This window comes from Ascidiella aspersa, chromosome 4, assembly GCF_963924565.1.
Source record: "Ascidiella aspersa chromosome 4, kaAscAspe10.2, whole genome shotgun sequence".
In the NCBI taxonomy this organism is placed as follows: domain Eukaryota; kingdom Metazoa; phylum Chordata; class Ascidiacea; order Phlebobranchia; family Ascidiidae; genus Ascidiella; species Ascidiella aspersa.
The window spans coordinates 23696025-23712554 of NC_139450.1; the positions used below are offsets into that span (position 1 = coordinate 23696025).

The 16530-nt window shown below is 39.1% G+C and overlaps 12 non-coding genes and 77 pseudogenes across 12 annotated transcripts; all 89 read right to left on the reverse strand.

The window, feature by feature from the left end:
* Positions 1-13: 13 nt before the first annotated feature.
* LOC146150306 (5S ribosomal RNA) lies at positions 14-132 on the reverse strand (annotated as a pseudogene).
* Positions 133-196: 64 nt separating this feature from the next.
* On the reverse strand, positions 197-315 carry LOC146150307 (5S ribosomal RNA; annotated as a pseudogene).
* A 74-nt stretch (positions 316-389) lies between these two features.
* Positions 390-508, reverse strand: LOC146150308 (5S ribosomal RNA; annotated as a pseudogene).
* A 64-nt stretch (positions 509-572) lies between these two features.
* On the reverse strand, positions 573-691 carry LOC146150309 (5S ribosomal RNA; annotated as a pseudogene).
* A 64-nt stretch (positions 692-755) lies between these two features.
* LOC146150310 (5S ribosomal RNA) lies at positions 756-874 on the reverse strand. Its single transcript, XR_014497646.1, has one exon. It is a non-coding gene; the product is annotated as a 5S ribosomal RNA (ribosomal RNA).
* A 64-nt stretch (positions 875-938) lies between these two features.
* On the reverse strand, positions 939-1057 carry LOC146150311 (5S ribosomal RNA). Its single transcript, XR_014498389.1, has one exon. It is a non-coding gene; the product is annotated as a 5S ribosomal RNA (ribosomal RNA).
* A 64-nt stretch (positions 1058-1121) lies between these two features.
* On the reverse strand, positions 1122-1240 carry LOC146150312 (5S ribosomal RNA). Its single transcript, XR_014497301.1, has one exon. It is a non-coding gene; the product is annotated as a 5S ribosomal RNA (ribosomal RNA).
* A 64-nt stretch (positions 1241-1304) lies between these two features.
* Positions 1305-1423, reverse strand: LOC146150313 (5S ribosomal RNA; annotated as a pseudogene).
* Positions 1424-1487: 64 nt separating this feature from the next.
* On the reverse strand, positions 1488-1606 carry LOC146150314 (5S ribosomal RNA). The gene has a single exon (XR_014497057.1). It is a non-coding gene; the product is annotated as a 5S ribosomal RNA (ribosomal RNA).
* Positions 1607-1670: 64 nt separating this feature from the next.
* LOC146150315 (5S ribosomal RNA) lies at positions 1671-1789 on the reverse strand. The gene has a single exon (XR_014496903.1). It is a non-coding gene; the product is annotated as a 5S ribosomal RNA (ribosomal RNA).
* Positions 1790-1853: 64 nt separating this feature from the next.
* LOC146150316 (5S ribosomal RNA) lies at positions 1854-1972 on the reverse strand (annotated as a pseudogene).
* A 64-nt stretch (positions 1973-2036) lies between these two features.
* On the reverse strand, positions 2037-2155 carry LOC146150317 (5S ribosomal RNA; annotated as a pseudogene).
* A 74-nt stretch (positions 2156-2229) lies between these two features.
* Positions 2230-2348, reverse strand: LOC146150318 (5S ribosomal RNA; annotated as a pseudogene).
* A 64-nt stretch (positions 2349-2412) lies between these two features.
* Positions 2413-2531, reverse strand: LOC146150319 (5S ribosomal RNA; annotated as a pseudogene).
* A 64-nt stretch (positions 2532-2595) lies between these two features.
* LOC146150320 (5S ribosomal RNA) lies at positions 2596-2714 on the reverse strand (annotated as a pseudogene).
* A 74-nt stretch (positions 2715-2788) lies between these two features.
* On the reverse strand, positions 2789-2907 carry LOC146150321 (5S ribosomal RNA; annotated as a pseudogene).
* Positions 2908-2971: 64 nt separating this feature from the next.
* Positions 2972-3090, reverse strand: LOC146150322 (5S ribosomal RNA; annotated as a pseudogene).
* A 65-nt stretch (positions 3091-3155) lies between these two features.
* LOC146150323 (5S ribosomal RNA) lies at positions 3156-3274 on the reverse strand. Its single transcript, XR_014498492.1, has one exon. It is a non-coding gene; the product is annotated as a 5S ribosomal RNA (ribosomal RNA).
* A 74-nt stretch (positions 3275-3348) lies between these two features.
* Positions 3349-3467, reverse strand: LOC146150324 (5S ribosomal RNA; annotated as a pseudogene).
* Positions 3468-3532: 65 nt separating this feature from the next.
* LOC146150325 (5S ribosomal RNA) lies at positions 3533-3651 on the reverse strand. The gene has a single exon (XR_014498396.1). It is a non-coding gene; the product is annotated as a 5S ribosomal RNA (ribosomal RNA).
* Positions 3652-3715: 64 nt separating this feature from the next.
* On the reverse strand, positions 3716-3834 carry LOC146150326 (5S ribosomal RNA; annotated as a pseudogene).
* A 64-nt stretch (positions 3835-3898) lies between these two features.
* On the reverse strand, positions 3899-4017 carry LOC146150327 (5S ribosomal RNA). Its single transcript, XR_014496814.1, has one exon. It is a non-coding gene; the product is annotated as a 5S ribosomal RNA (ribosomal RNA).
* Positions 4018-4091: 74 nt separating this feature from the next.
* On the reverse strand, positions 4092-4210 carry LOC146150328 (5S ribosomal RNA; annotated as a pseudogene).
* A 64-nt stretch (positions 4211-4274) lies between these two features.
* LOC146150329 (5S ribosomal RNA) lies at positions 4275-4393 on the reverse strand (annotated as a pseudogene).
* A 65-nt stretch (positions 4394-4458) lies between these two features.
* Positions 4459-4577, reverse strand: LOC146150330 (5S ribosomal RNA; annotated as a pseudogene).
* Positions 4578-4651: 74 nt separating this feature from the next.
* LOC146150331 (5S ribosomal RNA) lies at positions 4652-4770 on the reverse strand (annotated as a pseudogene).
* A 65-nt stretch (positions 4771-4835) lies between these two features.
* LOC146150332 (5S ribosomal RNA) lies at positions 4836-4954 on the reverse strand. Its single transcript, XR_014498397.1, has one exon. It is a non-coding gene; the product is annotated as a 5S ribosomal RNA (ribosomal RNA).
* Positions 4955-5028: 74 nt separating this feature from the next.
* LOC146150333 (5S ribosomal RNA) lies at positions 5029-5147 on the reverse strand (annotated as a pseudogene).
* A 74-nt stretch (positions 5148-5221) lies between these two features.
* LOC146150334 (5S ribosomal RNA) lies at positions 5222-5340 on the reverse strand (annotated as a pseudogene).
* Positions 5341-5403: 63 nt separating this feature from the next.
* On the reverse strand, positions 5404-5522 carry LOC146150335 (5S ribosomal RNA; annotated as a pseudogene).
* Positions 5523-5586: 64 nt separating this feature from the next.
* Positions 5587-5705, reverse strand: LOC146150336 (5S ribosomal RNA; annotated as a pseudogene).
* Positions 5706-5769: 64 nt separating this feature from the next.
* On the reverse strand, positions 5770-5888 carry LOC146150337 (5S ribosomal RNA; annotated as a pseudogene).
* A 74-nt stretch (positions 5889-5962) lies between these two features.
* On the reverse strand, positions 5963-6081 carry LOC146150338 (5S ribosomal RNA; annotated as a pseudogene).
* A 74-nt stretch (positions 6082-6155) lies between these two features.
* LOC146150339 (5S ribosomal RNA) lies at positions 6156-6274 on the reverse strand (annotated as a pseudogene).
* Positions 6275-6338: 64 nt separating this feature from the next.
* On the reverse strand, positions 6339-6457 carry LOC146150340 (5S ribosomal RNA; annotated as a pseudogene).
* Positions 6458-6521: 64 nt separating this feature from the next.
* Positions 6522-6640, reverse strand: LOC146150341 (5S ribosomal RNA; annotated as a pseudogene).
* Positions 6641-6704: 64 nt separating this feature from the next.
* Positions 6705-6823, reverse strand: LOC146150342 (5S ribosomal RNA; annotated as a pseudogene).
* A 74-nt stretch (positions 6824-6897) lies between these two features.
* LOC146150343 (5S ribosomal RNA) lies at positions 6898-7016 on the reverse strand (annotated as a pseudogene).
* A 74-nt stretch (positions 7017-7090) lies between these two features.
* Positions 7091-7209, reverse strand: LOC146150344 (5S ribosomal RNA; annotated as a pseudogene).
* A 64-nt stretch (positions 7210-7273) lies between these two features.
* Positions 7274-7392, reverse strand: LOC146150345 (5S ribosomal RNA; annotated as a pseudogene).
* Positions 7393-7456: 64 nt separating this feature from the next.
* LOC146150346 (5S ribosomal RNA) lies at positions 7457-7575 on the reverse strand (annotated as a pseudogene).
* A 63-nt stretch (positions 7576-7638) lies between these two features.
* Positions 7639-7757, reverse strand: LOC146150347 (5S ribosomal RNA; annotated as a pseudogene).
* Positions 7758-7831: 74 nt separating this feature from the next.
* Positions 7832-7950, reverse strand: LOC146150348 (5S ribosomal RNA; annotated as a pseudogene).
* Positions 7951-8013: 63 nt separating this feature from the next.
* LOC146150349 (5S ribosomal RNA) lies at positions 8014-8132 on the reverse strand (annotated as a pseudogene).
* A 64-nt stretch (positions 8133-8196) lies between these two features.
* Positions 8197-8315, reverse strand: LOC146150350 (5S ribosomal RNA; annotated as a pseudogene).
* A 64-nt stretch (positions 8316-8379) lies between these two features.
* Positions 8380-8498, reverse strand: LOC146150351 (5S ribosomal RNA; annotated as a pseudogene).
* Positions 8499-8572: 74 nt separating this feature from the next.
* LOC146150352 (5S ribosomal RNA) lies at positions 8573-8691 on the reverse strand (annotated as a pseudogene).
* Positions 8692-8765: 74 nt separating this feature from the next.
* On the reverse strand, positions 8766-8884 carry LOC146150353 (5S ribosomal RNA; annotated as a pseudogene).
* Positions 8885-8947: 63 nt separating this feature from the next.
* On the reverse strand, positions 8948-9066 carry LOC146150354 (5S ribosomal RNA; annotated as a pseudogene).
* Positions 9067-9130: 64 nt separating this feature from the next.
* On the reverse strand, positions 9131-9249 carry LOC146150355 (5S ribosomal RNA; annotated as a pseudogene).
* A 63-nt stretch (positions 9250-9312) lies between these two features.
* LOC146150356 (5S ribosomal RNA) lies at positions 9313-9431 on the reverse strand (annotated as a pseudogene).
* A 64-nt stretch (positions 9432-9495) lies between these two features.
* Positions 9496-9614, reverse strand: LOC146150357 (5S ribosomal RNA; annotated as a pseudogene).
* A 74-nt stretch (positions 9615-9688) lies between these two features.
* Positions 9689-9807, reverse strand: LOC146150358 (5S ribosomal RNA; annotated as a pseudogene).
* A 74-nt stretch (positions 9808-9881) lies between these two features.
* On the reverse strand, positions 9882-10000 carry LOC146150359 (5S ribosomal RNA; annotated as a pseudogene).
* A 63-nt stretch (positions 10001-10063) lies between these two features.
* Positions 10064-10181, reverse strand: LOC146150360 (5S ribosomal RNA; annotated as a pseudogene).
* A 64-nt stretch (positions 10182-10245) lies between these two features.
* Positions 10246-10364, reverse strand: LOC146150361 (5S ribosomal RNA; annotated as a pseudogene).
* A 64-nt stretch (positions 10365-10428) lies between these two features.
* Positions 10429-10547, reverse strand: LOC146150362 (5S ribosomal RNA; annotated as a pseudogene).
* Positions 10548-10611: 64 nt separating this feature from the next.
* LOC146150363 (5S ribosomal RNA) lies at positions 10612-10730 on the reverse strand (annotated as a pseudogene).
* A 74-nt stretch (positions 10731-10804) lies between these two features.
* LOC146150364 (5S ribosomal RNA) lies at positions 10805-10923 on the reverse strand (annotated as a pseudogene).
* A 63-nt stretch (positions 10924-10986) lies between these two features.
* On the reverse strand, positions 10987-11105 carry LOC146150365 (5S ribosomal RNA; annotated as a pseudogene).
* A 64-nt stretch (positions 11106-11169) lies between these two features.
* LOC146150366 (5S ribosomal RNA) lies at positions 11170-11288 on the reverse strand (annotated as a pseudogene).
* A 64-nt stretch (positions 11289-11352) lies between these two features.
* LOC146150367 (5S ribosomal RNA) lies at positions 11353-11471 on the reverse strand (annotated as a pseudogene).
* Positions 11472-11535: 64 nt separating this feature from the next.
* On the reverse strand, positions 11536-11654 carry LOC146150368 (5S ribosomal RNA). The gene has a single exon (XR_014497986.1). It is a non-coding gene; the product is annotated as a 5S ribosomal RNA (ribosomal RNA).
* Positions 11655-11718: 64 nt separating this feature from the next.
* LOC146150369 (5S ribosomal RNA) lies at positions 11719-11837 on the reverse strand (annotated as a pseudogene).
* Positions 11838-11911: 74 nt separating this feature from the next.
* Positions 11912-12030, reverse strand: LOC146150370 (5S ribosomal RNA; annotated as a pseudogene).
* Positions 12031-12094: 64 nt separating this feature from the next.
* LOC146150371 (5S ribosomal RNA) lies at positions 12095-12203 on the reverse strand (annotated as a pseudogene).
* Positions 12204-12267: 64 nt separating this feature from the next.
* Positions 12268-12386, reverse strand: LOC146150372 (5S ribosomal RNA; annotated as a pseudogene).
* Positions 12387-12450: 64 nt separating this feature from the next.
* LOC146150373 (5S ribosomal RNA) lies at positions 12451-12569 on the reverse strand. The gene has a single exon (XR_014497111.1). It is a non-coding gene; the product is annotated as a 5S ribosomal RNA (ribosomal RNA).
* A 74-nt stretch (positions 12570-12643) lies between these two features.
* LOC146150374 (5S ribosomal RNA) lies at positions 12644-12762 on the reverse strand (annotated as a pseudogene).
* Positions 12763-12836: 74 nt separating this feature from the next.
* On the reverse strand, positions 12837-12955 carry LOC146150375 (5S ribosomal RNA; annotated as a pseudogene).
* Positions 12956-13029: 74 nt separating this feature from the next.
* LOC146150376 (5S ribosomal RNA) lies at positions 13030-13148 on the reverse strand (annotated as a pseudogene).
* A 74-nt stretch (positions 13149-13222) lies between these two features.
* Positions 13223-13341, reverse strand: LOC146150377 (5S ribosomal RNA; annotated as a pseudogene).
* A 64-nt stretch (positions 13342-13405) lies between these two features.
* On the reverse strand, positions 13406-13524 carry LOC146150378 (5S ribosomal RNA; annotated as a pseudogene).
* Positions 13525-13588: 64 nt separating this feature from the next.
* On the reverse strand, positions 13589-13707 carry LOC146150379 (5S ribosomal RNA; annotated as a pseudogene).
* Positions 13708-13771: 64 nt separating this feature from the next.
* Positions 13772-13890, reverse strand: LOC146150380 (5S ribosomal RNA; annotated as a pseudogene).
* A 74-nt stretch (positions 13891-13964) lies between these two features.
* LOC146150381 (5S ribosomal RNA) lies at positions 13965-14083 on the reverse strand (annotated as a pseudogene).
* Positions 14084-14147: 64 nt separating this feature from the next.
* On the reverse strand, positions 14148-14266 carry LOC146150382 (5S ribosomal RNA). Its single transcript, XR_014498111.1, has one exon. It is a non-coding gene; the product is annotated as a 5S ribosomal RNA (ribosomal RNA).
* A 64-nt stretch (positions 14267-14330) lies between these two features.
* Positions 14331-14449, reverse strand: LOC146150383 (5S ribosomal RNA; annotated as a pseudogene).
* A 64-nt stretch (positions 14450-14513) lies between these two features.
* LOC146150384 (5S ribosomal RNA) lies at positions 14514-14632 on the reverse strand (annotated as a pseudogene).
* A 74-nt stretch (positions 14633-14706) lies between these two features.
* LOC146150385 (5S ribosomal RNA) lies at positions 14707-14825 on the reverse strand (annotated as a pseudogene).
* Positions 14826-14899: 74 nt separating this feature from the next.
* Positions 14900-15018, reverse strand: LOC146150386 (5S ribosomal RNA; annotated as a pseudogene).
* Positions 15019-15082: 64 nt separating this feature from the next.
* Positions 15083-15201, reverse strand: LOC146150387 (5S ribosomal RNA; annotated as a pseudogene).
* Positions 15202-15265: 64 nt separating this feature from the next.
* Positions 15266-15384, reverse strand: LOC146150388 (5S ribosomal RNA; annotated as a pseudogene).
* A 64-nt stretch (positions 15385-15448) lies between these two features.
* LOC146150389 (5S ribosomal RNA) lies at positions 15449-15567 on the reverse strand (annotated as a pseudogene).
* Positions 15568-15641: 74 nt separating this feature from the next.
* LOC146150390 (5S ribosomal RNA) lies at positions 15642-15760 on the reverse strand (annotated as a pseudogene).
* A 63-nt stretch (positions 15761-15823) lies between these two features.
* Positions 15824-15942, reverse strand: LOC146150391 (5S ribosomal RNA; annotated as a pseudogene).
* Positions 15943-16006: 64 nt separating this feature from the next.
* On the reverse strand, positions 16007-16125 carry LOC146150392 (5S ribosomal RNA; annotated as a pseudogene).
* A 64-nt stretch (positions 16126-16189) lies between these two features.
* Positions 16190-16308, reverse strand: LOC146150393 (5S ribosomal RNA; annotated as a pseudogene).
* A 74-nt stretch (positions 16309-16382) lies between these two features.
* LOC146150394 (5S ribosomal RNA) lies at positions 16383-16501 on the reverse strand (annotated as a pseudogene).
* Positions 16502-16530: the final 29 nt, after the last annotated feature.

The following is a 16530-nucleotide window of genomic DNA, read 5'->3' on the forward strand; positions in this document are numbered from 1 at the left end:
ATAAATAATATTGTGCCTAAGACAATTGGTATTCCTAGGCGGTCACCCATCCAAGTACTAACCAATCCCGACGTTGCTTAACGTCCGAGATCGGACGAGATCGGGTGCATTCAACCTGGTATGGTCGTAGAAAGTTTTGGTCAACATTTATGGTCTAATCTATTTAAAACTGTAAAAACTTAATAAAATCATATTGTGCCTACGACAATTGGTATTCCTAGGCGGTCACCCATCCAAGTACTAACCAATCCCGACGTTGCTTAACATCCAAGATCGGACGAGATCGGGTGCATTCAACCAGGAATGGTCGTAGACAGTATTGGTCAACATTTTTTGGTCTAAAATCTTTGAAAATGTTAACATTTAAATATATTTTAAAAATCATATTTTGCCTATGACAGTTGGAATTCCTAGGCGGTCACCCATCCAAGTACTAACCAATCCCGACGTTGCTTATCTTCCGAGATCGGACGACTTCGGGTGCATTCAACCTGGTATGGTCGTATGCAGTATTGCTCAACATTTTTTGGTCTAATCGATTAAAAATGTAAAAACTTAAATAAATCATGTTGTGCCTAAGACAATTGGTATTCCTAGGCGGTCACCCATCCAAGTACGAACCAATCCCGAAGTTGCTTAACATCCGAGATCGGGCGAGATCGGGTGCATTCAACCTGGTATGGTCGTAGACAGTATTGGTCAACATTTATGGTCTAATCTATTTAAAAATGTAAAAACTTAAATAAATCATATTTTGCCTACTACAATTGGTATTCCTAGGCGGTCACCCATCCAAGTACTAACCAATCCCGACGTTGCTTAACTTCCGAGATCGGACGAGATCGGGTGCATTCAACCTGGTATGGTCGTAGACAGTATTGGTCAACATTTATGGTCTAATCTATTTAAAAATGTAAAAACTTAAATAAATCATATTGTGCCTACGACAAATGGTATTCCTAGGCGGTCACCCATCCAAGTACTAACTAATCCCGACGTTGCTTAACTTCCGAGATCGGACGAGATCGGGTGCATTCAACCTGGTATGGTCGTAGACAGTATTGGTCAACATTTATGGTCTAATCTATTTAAAAATGTAAAAACTTAAATAAATCATATTGTGCCTACGACAATTGGTATTCCTAGGCGGTCACCCATCCAAGTACTAACCAATCCCGACGTTGCTTAACTTCCGAGATCGGACGAGATCGGGTGCATTCAACCTGGTATGGTTGTAGACAGTATTGGTCAACATTTATGGTCTAATCTATTTGAAAATGTAAAAACTTAAATAAATCATATTGTGCCTAAGACAATTGGTATTTCTAGGCGGTCACCCATCCAAGTACTAACCAATCCCGACGTTGCTTAACTTCCGAGATCGGACGAGATCGGGTGCATTCAACCTGGTATGGTCGTAGACAGTATTGGTCAACATTTATGGTCTAATCTATTTAAAAATGTAAAAACTTAAATAAATCATATTGTGCCTACGACAATTGGTATTCCTAGGCGGTCACCCATCCAAGTACTAACTAATCCCGACGTTGCTTAACTTCCGAGATCGGACGAGATCGGGTGCATTCAACCTGGTATGGTCGTAGACAGTATTGGTCAACATTTATGGTCTAATCTATTTAAAAATGTAAAAACTTAAATAAATCATATTTTGCCTACGACAATTGGTATTCCTAGGCGGTCACCCATCCAAGTACTAACCAATCCCGACGTTGCTTAACTTCCGAGATCGGACGAGATCGGGTGCATTCAACCTGGTATGGTCGTAGACAGTATTGGTCAACATTTATGGTCTAATCTATTTGAAAATGTAAAAACTTAAATAAATCATATTGTGCCTAAGACAATTGGTATTCCTAGGCGGTCACCCATCCAAGTACTAACCAATCCCGACGTTGCTTAACGTCCGAGATCGGACGAGATCGGGTGCATTCAACCTGGTATGGTCGTAGAAAGTTTTGGTCAACATTTATGGTCTAATCTATTTAAAACTGTAAAAACTTAATAAAATCATATTGTGCCTACGACAATTGGTATTCCTAGGCGGTCACCCATCCAAGTACTAACCAATCCCGACGTTGCTTAACATCCAAGATCGGACGAGATCGGGTGCATTCAACCAGGAATGGTCGTAGACAGTATTGGTCAACATTTTTTGGTCTAAAATCTTTGAAAATGTTAACATTTAAATATATTTTAAAAATCATATTTTGCCTATGACAGTTGGAATTCCTAGGCGGTCACCCATCCAAGTACTAACCAATCCCGACGTTGCTTATCTTCCGAGATCGGACGACTTCGGGTGCATTCAACCTGGTATGGTCGTATGCAGTATTGCTCAACATTTTTTGGTCTAATCGATTAAAAATGTAAAAACTTAAATAAATCATGTTGTGCCTAAGACAATTGGTATTCCTAGGCGGTCACCCATCCAAGTACGAACCAATCCCGAAGTTGCTTAACATCCGAGATCGGGCGAGATCGGATGCATTCAACCTGGTATGGTTGTAAGCAGTATTTCTCAACATTTTATGTCTAATCTAATTAAAAAAGTAAAAACTTAAATAAATCATATTTTGCCTACGACAATTGGTATTCCTAGGCGGTCACCCATCCAACTACTAACCAATCCCGACATTGCTTAACTTCCGAGATCGGACGAGATCGGATGCATTCAACCTGGTATGGTCGTAGATAATATTGGTCAACATTTTTTGGTATGAATTCTATAAAAATGTAAACGATTAAACATATTTTAAAAATCATATTTTGCCTATGACAGTTGGAATTCCTAGGCGGTCACCCATCCAAGTACTAACCAATCCCGACGTTGCTTATCTTCCGAGATCGGACGACTTCGGGTGCATTCAACCTGGTATGGTCGTATGCAGTATTGCTCAACATTTTTTGGTCTAATCGATTAAAAATGTAAAAACTCATTTAAATCATATTTTGCCTACGACAATTGATATTCCTAGGCGGTCACCCATCCAAGAACCAACCAATCCCGACGTTGCTTAACTTCCGAGATCGGACGAGATCGGGTGCATTCAACCTGGCATGGTCGTAGCCAGTATTGGTCAACATTTTTTGGTCTAATCTATTTAAAAATGTAAAAACTTGAATAAATCATATTTTGCCTACGACAATTGGTATTCCTAGGCGGTCACCTATCCAAGTACCAACCAATCCCGACGTTGCTTAACTTCCGAGATCGGACGAGATCGGGTGCATTCAACCTGGTATGGTCGTAGACAGTTTTGGTCAACATTTTTTGGTCTAAAATCTTTAAAAATGTTAACAATTAAATATATTTTAAAAATCATATTTTGCCTATGACAATTGGAATTCCTAGGCGGTCACCCATCCTAGTACCAACCAATCCCGACGTTGCTTAACTTCCGAGATCGGACGAGATCCGGTGCATTCAACCTGGTATGGTCGTATTCAGTATTGCTCACCATTTTTTGGTCTAATCTATCAAAAAATGTAAAAAGTTAAATAAATCATATTTTGCCTACGACAATTGATATTCCTAGGCGATCACCCATCCAAGTACTCACCAATCCCGACGTTGCTTAACTTCCGAGATCGGACGAGATCGGGTGCATTCAACCTGGTATGGTCGTAGACAGTATTGGTCAAGATTTATGGTCTAATCTATTTGAAAATGTAAAAACTTAAATAAATCATATTGTGCCTGAGACAATTGGTATTCCTAGGCGGCCACCCATCTAAGTACGAACCAATCCCGAAGTTGCTTAACATCCGAGATCGGGCGAGATCGGATGCATTCAACCTGGTATGGTTGTAAGCAGTATTTCTCAACATTTTATGTCTAATCTAATTAAAAAAGTAAAAACTTAAATAAATCATATTTTGCCTACGACAATTGGTATTCCTAGGCGGTCACCCATCCAACTACTAACCAACCCCGACGTTGCTTAACTTCCGAGATCGGACGAGATCGGGTGCATTCAACCTGGTATGGTCGTAGACAATATTGGTCAACATTTTTTGGTATGAATTCTATAAAAATGTAAACGATTAAACATATTTTAAAAATCATATTTTGCCTATGACAGTTGGAATTCCTAGGCGGTCACCCATCCAAGTACTAACCAATCCCGACGTTGCTTATCTTCCGAGATCGGACGACTTCGGGTGCATTCAACCTGGTATGGTCGTATGCAGTATTGCTCAACATTTTTTGGTCTAATCGATTAAAAATGTAAAAACTCATTTAAATCATATTTTGCCTACGACAATTGATATTCCTAGGCGGTCACCCATCCAAGAACCAACCAATCCCGACGTTGCTTAACTTCCGAGATCGGACGAGATCGGGTGCATTCAACCTGGCATGGTCGTAGCCAGTATTGGTCAACATTTTTTGGTCTAATCTATTTAAAAATGTAAAAACTTGAATAAATCATATTTTGCCTACGACAATTGGTATTCCTAGGCGGTCACCTATCCAAGTACCAACCAATCCCGACGTTGCTTAACTTCCGAGATAGGACGAGATCGGGTGCATTCAACCTGGTATGGTCGTAGACAGTATTGGTCAACATTTTTTGGTCTAAAATCTTTAAAAATGTTAACAATTAAATATATTTTAAAAATCATATTTTGCCTATGACAATTGGAATTCCTAGGCGGTCACCCATCCTAGTACCAACCAATCCCGACGTTGCTTAACTTCCGAGATCGGACGAGATCCGGTGCATTCAACCTGGTATGGTCGTATTCAGTATTGCTCACCATTTTTTGGTCTAATCTATAAAAAAATGTAAAAAGTTAAATAAATCATATTTTGCCTACGACAATTGATATTCCTAGGCGATCACCCATCCAAGTACTCACCAATCCCGACGTTGCTTAACTTCCGAGATCGGACGAGATCGGGTGCATTCAACCTGGTATGGTCGTAGACAGTATTGGTCAACATTTTTTGGTCCAAAATCTTTGAAAATGTTGAAATTTAAATAAATTTTAAAAATCATATTTTTCCTATGACAATTGGTATTCCTAGGCGGTCACCCATCCAAGTACCAACCAATCCCGATGTTGCTTATCTTCCAAGATCAGACGAGATCAGGTGCATTCAACCTGGTATGGTCGTAGACAGTATTGGTCAACATTTTTTGGTCTAAAATCTATAAAAATGTTAACATTTAAATATATATTAAAAATCATATATTGCCTATGACAATTGGTATTCCTAGGCGGTCACCCATCCAAGTACCAACCAATCCCGACGTTGCTTAACTTCCGAGATCGGACGAGATCGGGTGCATTCAACCTGGTATGGTCGTAGTCAGTATTGCACAACATTTTTTGTCTAATCTATAAAAAATGTAAAAACTTAAATAAATCATATTTTGCCTACGACAATTGGTATTCCTAGGCGGTCACCCATCCAAGTACTCACCAATCCCGACGTTGCTTAACTTCCAAGATCGGACGAGATCGGGTGCATTCAACCTGGAATGGTCGTAGACAGTATTGGTCAACATTTTTCGGTCTAAAATCTTTGAAAATGTTAAAATTTAAAAAATCACATTTTTCCTATGACAATTGGTATTCCTAGGCGGTCACCCATCCAAGTACCAACCAATCCCGACGTTGCTTAACTTCCGAGATCGGTCGAGATCGGGTGCATTCAACCTGGTATGGTCGTAGTCAGTATTGGTCAACATTTATGGTCTAATCTATTTAAAAATGTAAAAACTTAAATAAATCATATTTTGCCTACTACAATTGGTATTCCTAGGCGGTCACCCATCCAAGTACTCACCAATCCCGACGTTGCTTAACTTCCGAGATCGGACGAGATCGTGTGCATTCAACCTGGTATGATGGTAGACAGTATAGGTCAACATTTTTTGGTCTAAAATCTTTGAAAATGTTGAAGTTTAAATAAATTTTAAAAATCATATTTTTCCTATGACAATTGGTATTCCTAGGCGGTCACCCATCCAAGTACCAACCAATCCCGACGTTGCTTATCTTCCAAGATCGGACGAGATCAGGTGCATTCAACCTGGTATGGTCGTAGACAGTACTGGTCAACATTTTTTGGTCTAAAATCTTTAAAAATGTTAACATTTAAATATATATTAAAAATCATATTTTGCCTATGACAATTGGTATTCCTAGGCGGTCACCCATCCAAGTACCAACCAATCCCGACGTTGCTTAACTTCCGAGATCGGACGAGAACGGGTGCATTCAACCTGGTATGGTCGTAGTCAGTATTGCACAACATTTTTTGGTCTAATCTATAAAAAATGTAAAAACTTAAATAAATCATATTTTGCCTACGACAATTGGTATTCCTAGGCGGTCACCCATCCAAGTACTCACCAATCCCGACGTTGCTTAACTTCCGAGATCGGACGAGATTGGGTGCATTCAACATGGAATGGTCGTAGACAGTATTGGTCAACATTTTTTGGTCTAAAATCTTTGAAAATGTTAAAATTTAAAAAATCAAATTTTTCCTATGACAATTGGTATTCCTAGGCGGCCACCCATCCAAGTACCAACCAATCCCGACGTTGCTTAACTTCCGAGATCGGACGAGATCGGGTGCATTCAACCTGGTATGGTCGTAGTCAGTATTGGTCAACATTTATGGTCTAATCTATTTAAAAATGTAAAAACTTAAATAAATCATATTTTGCCTACGACAATTGGTATTCCTAGGCGGTCACCCATCCAAGTACTCACCAATCCCGACGTTGCTTAACTTCCGAGATCGGGCGAGATCGGGTGCATTCAACCTGGTATGGTCGTAGCCAGTATTGGTCAACATTTTTTGGTCTAAAATCTTTGAAAATGTTGAAATTTAAATAAATTTTAAAAATCATATTTTTCCTATGACAATTGGTATTCCTAGGCGGTCACCCATCCAAGTACCAACCAATCCCGACGTTGCTTATCTTCCAAGATCGGACGTGATCAGGTGCATTCAACCTGGTATGGTCGTAGACAGTATTGGTCAACATTTTTTGGTCTAAAATCTTTAAAAATGTTAACATTTAAATATATATTAAAAATCATATTTTGCCTATGACAATTGGTATTCCTAGGCGGTCACCCATCCAAGTACCAACCAATCCCGACGTTGCTTAACTTCCGAGATCGGACGAGATCGGGTGCATTCAACCTGGTATGGTCGTAGTCAGTATTGCACAACATTTTTTGGTATAATCTATAAAAAATTTAAAAACTTAAATAAATCATATTTTGCCTACGACAATTGTTATTCCTAGGCGGTCACCCATCCAAGTACTCACTAATCCCGACGTTGCTCAACTTCCGAGATCGGACGAGATCGGGTGCATTCAACCTGGAATGGTCGTAGACAATATTGGTCAACATTTTTTGGTCTAAAATCTTTGAAAATGTTAAAATTTAAAAAATCACATTTTTCCTATGACAATTGGTATTCCTAGGCGGTCACCCATCCAAGTACCAACCAATCCCGACGTTGCTTAACTTCCGAGATCGGACGAGATCGGGTGCATTCAACCTGGTATGGTCGTAGTCAGTATTGGTCAACATTTAGGTCTAATCTATTTAAAAATGTAAAAACTTAAATAAATCATATTTTGCCTACGACAATTGTTATTCCTAGGCGGTCACCCATCCAAGTACCAACCAATCCCGACGTTGCTTATCTTCCAAGATCGGACGAGATCAGGTGCATTCAACCTGGTATGGTCGTAGACAGTATTGGTCAACATTTTTTGGTCTAAAATCTTTAAAAATGTTAACATTTAAATATATATTAAAAATCATATTTTGCCTATGACAATTGGTATTCCTAGGCGGTCACCCATCCAAGTACCAACCAATCCCGACGTTGCTTAACTTCCGAGATCGGACGAGATCGGGTGCATTCAACCTGGTATGGTCGTAGTCAGTATTGCACAACATTTTTTGTCTAATCTATAAAAAATGTAAAAACTTAAATAAATCATATTTTGCCTACGACAATTGGTATTCCTAGGCGGTCACCCATCCAAGTACTCACCAATCCCGACGTTGCTTAACTTCCAAGATCGGACGAGATCGGGTGCATTCAACCTGGAATGGTCGTAGACAGTATTGGTCAACATTTTTTGGTCTAAAATCTTTGAAAATGTTAAAATTTAAAAAATCACATTTTTCCTATGACAATTGGTATTCCTAGGCGGTCACCCATCCAAGTACCAACCAATCCCGACGTTGCTTAACTTCCGAGATCGGTCGAGATCTGGTGCATTCAACCTGGTATGGTCGTAGTCAGTATTGGTCAACATTTATGGTCTAATCTATTTAAAAATGTAAAAACTTAAATAAATCATATTTTGCCTACTGCAATTGGTATTCCTAGGCGGTCACCCATCCAAGTACTCACCAATCCCGACGTTGCTTAACTTCCGAGATCGGACGAGATCGTGTGCATTCAACCTGGTATGGTGGTAGACAGTATAGGTCAACATTTTTTGGTCTAAAATCTTTGAAAATGTTGAAGTTTAAATAAATTTTAAAAATCATATTTTTCCTATGACAATTTGTATTCCTAGGCGGTCACCCATCCAAGTACCAACCAATCCCGACGTTGCTTATCTTCCAAGATCGGACGAGATCAGGTGCATTCAACCTGGTATGGTCGTAGACAGTACTGGTCAACATTTTTTGGTCTAAAATCTTTAAAAATGTTAACATTTAAATATATATTAAAAATCATATTTTGCCTATGACAATTGGTATTCCTAGGCGGTCACCCATCCAAGTACCAACCAATCCCGACGTTGCTTAACTTCCGAGATCGGACGAGAACGGGTGCATTCAACCTGGTATGGTCGTAGTCAGTATTGGTCAACATTTAGGTCTAATCTATTTAAAAATGTAAAAACTTAAATCAATCATATTTTGCCTACGACAATTGTTATTCCTAGGCGGTCACCCATCCAAGTACCAACCAATCCCGACGTTGCTTATCTTCCAAGATCGGACGAGAACGGGTGCATTCAACCTGGAATGGTCGTAGACAGTATTGGTCAACATTTTTTGGTCTAAAATCTTTGAAAATGTTAAAATTTAAAAAATCACATTTTTCCTATGACAATTGGTATTCCTAGGCGGTCACCCATCCAAGTACCAACCAATCCCGACGTTGCTTAACTTCCGAGATCGGACGAGATCGGGTGCATTCAACCTGGTATGGTCGTAGTCAGTATTGGTCAACATTTAGGTCTAATCTATTTAAAAATGTAAAAACTTAAATAAATCATATTTTGCCTACGACAATTGTTATTCCTAGGCGGTCACCCATCCAAGTACCAACCAATCCCGACGTTGCTTATCTTCCAAGATCGGACGAGATCGGGTGCATTCAACCTGGTATGGTCGTAGTCAGTATTGGTCAACATTTATGGTCTAATCTATTTAAAAATGTAAAAACTTAAATAAATCATATTTTGCCTACGACAATTGGTATTCCTAGGCGGTCACCCATCCAAGTACTCACCAATCCCGACGTTGCTTAACTTCCGAGATCGGGCGAGATCGGGTGCATTCAACCTGGTATGGTCGTAGCCAGTATTGGTCAACATTTTTTGGTCTAAAATCTTTGAAAATGTTGAAATTTAAATAAATTTTAAAAATCATATTTTTCCTATGACAATTGGTATTCCTAGGCGGTCACCCACCCAAGTACCAACCAATCCCGACGTTGCTTATCTTTCAAGATCGGACGAGATCAGGTGCATTCAACCTGGTATGGTCGTAGACAGTATTGGTCAACATTTTTTGGTCTAAAATCTTTAAAAATGTTAACATTTAAATATATATTATAAATCATATTTTGCCTATGACAATTGGTATTCCTAGGCGGTCACCCATCCAAGTACCAACCAATCCCGACGTTGCTTAACTTCCGAGATCGGACGAGATCGGGTGCATTCAACCTGGTATGGTCGTAGTCAGTATTGCACAACATTTTTTGTCTAATCTATAAAAAATGTAAAAACTTAAATAAATCATATTTTGCCTACGACAATTGGTATTCCTAGGCGGTCACCCATCCAAGTACTCACCAATCCCACGTTGCTTAACTTCCAAGATCGGACGAGATCGGGTGCATTCAACCTGGAATGGTCGTAGACAGTATTGGTCAACATTTTTTGGTCTAAAATCTTTGAAAATGTTAAAATTTAAAAAATCACATTTTTCCTATGACAATTGGTATTCCTAGGCGGTCACCCATCCAAGTACCAACCAATCCCGATGTTGCTTAACTTCCGAGATCGGTCGAGATCGGGTGCATTCAACCTGGAATGGTCGTAGACAGTATTGGTCAACATTTTTTGGTCTAAAATCTTTGAAAATGTTAAAATTTAAAAAATCACATTTTTCCTATGACAATTGGTATTCCTAGGCGGTCACCCATCCAAGTACCAACCAATCCCGACGTTGCTTAACTTCCGAGATCGGACGAGATCGGGTGCATTCAACCTGGTATGGTCGTAGTCAGTATTGGTCAACATTTATGGTCTAATCTATTTAAAAATGTAAAAACTTAAATAAATCATATTTTGCCTACGACAATTGTTATTCCTAGGCGGTCACCCATCCAAGTACCAACCAATCCCGACGTTGCTTATCTTCCAAGATCGGACGAGATCAGGTGCATTCAACCTGGTATGGTCGTAGACAGTATTGGTCAACATTTTTTGGTCTAAAATCTTTAAAAATGTTAACATTTAAATATATATTAAAAATCATATTTTGCCTATGACAATTGGTATTCCTAGGCGGTCACCCATCCAAGTACCAACCAATCCCGACGTTGCTTAACTTCCGAGATCGGACGAGATCGGGTGCATTCAACCTGGTATGGTCGTAGTCAGTATTGAACAACATTTTTTGTCTAATCTATAAAAAATGTAAAAACTTAAATAAATCATATTTTGCCTACGACAATTGGTATTCCTAGGCGGTCACCCATCCAAGTACTCACCAATCCCGACGTTGCTTAACTTCCAAGATCGGACGAGATCGGGTGCATTCAACCTGGAATGGTCGTAGACAGTATTGGTCAACATTTTTTGGTCTAAAATCTTTGAAAATGTTAAAATTTAAAAAATCACATTTTTCCTATGACAATTGGTATTCCTAGGCGGTCATCCATCCAAGTACCAACCAATCCCGACGTTGCTTAACTTCCGAGATCGGTCGAGATCTGGTGCATTCAACCTGGTATGGTCGTAGTCAGTATTGGTCAACATTTATGGTCTAATCTATTTAAAAATGTAAAAACTTAAATAAATCATATTTTGCCTACTGCAATTGGTATTCCTAGGCGGTCACCCATCCAAGTACTCACCAATCCCGACGTTGCTTAACTTCCGAGATCGGACGAGATCGTGTGCATTCAACCTGGTATGGTCGTAGACAGTATTGGTCAACATTTATGGTCTAATCTATTTAAAAATGTAAAAACTTAAATAAATCATATTTTGCCTACGACAATTGGTATTCCTAGGCGGTCACCCATCCAAGTACTAACCAATCCCGACGTTGCTTAACTTCCGAGATCGGACGAGAACGGGTGCATTCAACCTGGTATGGTCGTAGTCAGTATTGCACAACATTTTTTGGTCTAATCTATAAAAAATGTAAAAACTTAAATAAATCATATTTTGCCTACGACAATTGGTATTCCTAGGCGGTCACCCATCCAAGTACCAACCAATCCCGACGTTGCTTATCTTCCAAGATCGGACGAGATCAGGTGCATTCAACCTGGTATGGTCGTAGACAGTACTGGTCAACATTTTTTGGTCTAAAATCTTTAAAAATGTTAACATTTAAATATATATTAAAAATCATATTTTGCCTATGACAATTGGTATTCCTAGGCGGTCACACATCCAAGTACCAACCAATCCCGACGTTGCTTAACTTCCGAGATCGGACGAGAACGGGTGCATTCAACCTGGTATGGTCGTAGTCAGTATTGCACAACATTTTTTGGTCTAATCTATAAAAAATGTAAAAACTTAAATAAATCATATTTTGCCTACGACAATTGGTATTCCTAGGCGGTCACCCATCCAAGTACTCACCAATCCCGACGTTGCTTAACTTCCGAGATCGGGTGCATTCAACATGGAATGGTCGTAGACAGTATTGGTCAACATTTTTTGGTCTAAAATCTTTGAAAATGTTAAAATTTAAAAAATCAAATTTTTCCTATGACAATTGGTATTCCTAGGCGGTCACCCATCCAAGTACCAACCAATCCCGACGTTGCTTAACTTCCGAGATCGGACGAGATCGGGTGCATTCAACCTGGTATGGTCGTAGTCAGTATTGGTCAACATTTATGGTCTAATCTATTTAAAAATGTAAAAACTTAAATAAATCATATTTTGCCTACGACAATTGGTATTCCTAGGCGGTCACCCATCCAAGTACTCACCAATCCCGACGTTGCTTAACTTCCGAGATCGGACGAGATCGGGTGCATTCAACCTGGTATGGTCGTAGCCAGTATTGGTCAACATTTTTTGGTCTAAAATCTTTGAAAATGTTGAAATTTAAATAAATTTTAAAAATCATATTTTTCCTATGACAATTGGTATTCCTAGGCGGTCACCCATCCAAGTACCAACCAATCCCGACGTTGCTTATCTTCCAAGATCGGACGAGATCAGGTGCATTCAACCTGGTATGGTCGTAGACAGTATTGGTCAACATTTTTTGGTCTAAAATCTTTAAAAATGTTAACATTTAAATATATATTAAAAATCATATTTTGCCTATGACAATTGGTATTCCTAGGCGGTCACCCATCCAAGTACCAACCAATCCCGACGTTGCTTAACTTCCGAGATCGGGCGAGATCGGGTGCATTCAACCTGGTATGGTCGTAGCCAGTATTGGTCAACATTTTTTGGTCTAAAATCTTTGAAAATGTTGAAATTTAAATAAATTTTAAAAATCATATTTTTCCTATGACAATTGGTATTCCTAGGCGGTCACCCATCCAAGTACCAACCAATCCCGACGTTGCTTATCTTCCAAGATCGGACGAGATCAGGTGCATTCAACCTGGTATGGTCGTAGACAGTATTGGTCAACATTTTTTGGTCTAAAATCTTTAAAAATGTTAACATTTAAATATATATTAAAAATCATATTTTGCCTATGACAATTGGTATTCCTAGGCGGTCACCCATCCAAGTACCAACCAATCCCGACGTTGCTTAACTTCCGAGATCGGACGAGATCGGGTGCATTCAACCTGGTATGGTCGTAGTCAGTATTGCACAACATTTTTTGGTCTAATCTATAAAAAATTTAAAAACTTAAATAAATCATATTTTGCCTACGACAATTGGTATTCCTAGGCGGTCACCCATCCAAGTACTCACTAATCCCGACGTTGCTCAACTTCCGAGATCGGACGAGATCGGGTGCATTCAACCTGGAATGGTCGTAGACAGTATTGGTCAACATTTTTTGGTCTAAAATCTTTGAAAATGTTAAAATTTAAAATATCACATTTTTCCTATGACAATTGGTATTCCTAGGCGGTCACCCATCCAAGTACCAACCAATCCCGACGTTGCTTAACTTCCGAGATCGGACGAGATCGGGTGCATTCAACCTGGTATGGTCGTAGTCAGTATTGGTCAACATTTATGGTCTAACCTATTTAAAAATGTAAAAACTTAAATAAATCATATTTTGCCTACGACAATTGTTATTCCTAGGCGGTCACCCATCCAAGTACTCACTAATCCCGACGTTGCTCAACTTCCGAGATCGGACGAGATCAGGTGCATTCAACCTGGTATGGTCGTAGACAGTACTGGTCAACATTTTTTGGTCTAAAATCTTTAAAAATGTTAACATTTAAATATATATTAAAAATCATATTTTGCCTATGACAATTGGTATTCCTAGGCGGTCACCCATCCAAGTACCAACCAATCCCGACGTTGCTTAACTTCCGAGATCGGACGAGAACGGGTGCATTCAACCTGGTATGGTCGTAGTCAGTATTGCACAACATTTTTTGGTCTAATCTATAAAAAATGTAAAAACTTAAATAAATCATATTTTGCCTACGACAATTGGTATTCCTAGGCGGTCACCCATCCAAGTATTCACCAATCCCGACGTTGCTTAACTTCCGAGATCGGACGAGATCGGGTGCATTCAACATGGAATGGTCGTAGACAGTATTGGTCAACATTTTTTGGTCTAAAATCTTTGAAAATGTTAAAATTTAAAAAATCAAATTTTTCCTATGACAATTGGTATTCCTAGGCGGTCACCCATCCAAGTACCAACCAATCCCGACGTTGCTTAACTTCCGAGATCGGACGAGATCGGGTGCATTCAACCTGGTATGGTCGTAGTCAGTATTGGTCAACATTTATGGTCTAATCTATTTGAAAATGTAAAAACTTAAATAAATCATATTTTGCCTACGACAATTGGTATTCCTAGGCGGTCACCCATCCAAGTTCTCACCAATCCCGACGTTGCTTAACTTCCGAGATCGGGCGAGATCGGGTGCATTCAACCTGGTATGGTCGTAGCCAGTATTGGTCAACATTTTTTGGTCTAAAATCTTTGAAAATGTTGAAATTTAAATAAATTTTAAAAATCATATTTTTCCTATGACAATAGGTATTCCTAGGCGGTCACCCATCCAAGTACCAACCAATCCCGACGTTGCTTATCTTCCAAGATCGGACGAGATCAGGTGCATTCAACCTGGTATGGTCGTAGACAGTATTGGTCAACATTTTTTGGTCTAAAATCTTTAAAAATGTTAACATTTAAATATATATTAAAAATCATATTTTGCCTATGACAATTGGTATTCCTAGGCGGTCACCCATCCAAGTACCAACCAATCCCGACGTTGCTTAACTTCCGAGATCGGACGAGATCGGGTGCATTCAACCTGGTATGGTCGTAGTCAGTATTGCACAACATTTTTTGGTCTAATCTATAAAAAATGTAAAAACTTAAATAAATCATATTTTGCCTACGACAATTGGTATTCCTAGGCGGTCACCCATCCAAATACTCACTAATCCCGACGTTGCTCAACTTCCGAGATCGGACGAGATCGGGTGCATTCAACCTGGAATGGTCTTAGACAGTATTGGTCAACATTTTTTGGTCTAAAATCTTTGAAAATGTTAAAATTTAAAAAATCACATTTTTCCTATGACAATTGGTATTCCTAGGCGGTCACCCATCCAAGTACCAACCAATCCCGACGTTGCTTAACTTCCGAGATCGGACGAGATCGGGTGCATTCAACCTGGTATGGTCGTAGTCAGTATTGGTCAACATTTATGGTCTAATCTATTTAAAAATGTAAAAACTTAAATAAATCATATTTTGCCTACGACAATTGTTATTCCTAGGCGGTCACCCATCCAAGTACCAACCAATCCCGACGTTGCTTATCTTCCAAGATCGGACGAGATCAGGTGCATTCAACCTGGTATGGTCGTAGACAGTATTGGTCAACATTTTTTGGTCTAAAATCTTTAAAAATTTTAACATTTAAATATATATTAAAAATCATATTTTGCCTATGACAATTGGTATTCCTAGGCGGTCACCCATCCAAGTACCAACCAATCCCGACGTTGCTTAACTTCCGAGATCGGACGAGATCGGGTGCATTCAACCAGGTATGGTCGTAGTCAGTATTGCACAACATTTTTTGTCTAATCTATAAAAAATGTAAAAACTTAAATAAATCATATTTTGCCTACGACAATTGGTATTCCTAGGCGGTCACCCATCCAAGTACTCACCAATCCCGACGTTGCTTAACTTCCAAGATCGGACGAGATCGGGTGCATTCAACCTGGAATGGTCGTAGACAGTATTGGTCAACATTTTTTGGTCTAAAATCTTTGAAAATGTTAAAATTTAAAAAATCACATGTTTCCTATGACAATTGGTATTCCTAGGCGGTCACTCATCCAAGTACCAACCAATCCCGACGTTGCTTAACTTCCGAGATCGGTCGAGATCTGGTGCATTCAACCTGGTATGGTCGTAGTCAGTATTGGTCAACATTTATGGTCTAATCTATTTAAAAATGTAAAAACTTAAATAAATCATATTTTGCCTACTGCAATTGGTATTCCTAGGCGGTCACCCATCCAAGTACTCACCAATCCCGACGTTGCTTAACTTCCGAGATCGGACGAGATCGTGTGCATTCAACCTGGTATGGTGGTAGACAGTATAGGTCAACATTTTTTGGTCTAAAATCTTTGAAAATGTTGAAGTTTAAATAAATTTTAAAAATCATATTTTTCCTATGACAATTTGTATTCCTAGGCGGTCACCCATCCAAGTACCAACAAATCCCGACGTTGCTTATCTTCCAAGATCGGACGAGATCAGGTGCATTCAACCTGGTATGGTCGTAGACAGTACTGGTCAACATTTTTTGGTCTAAAA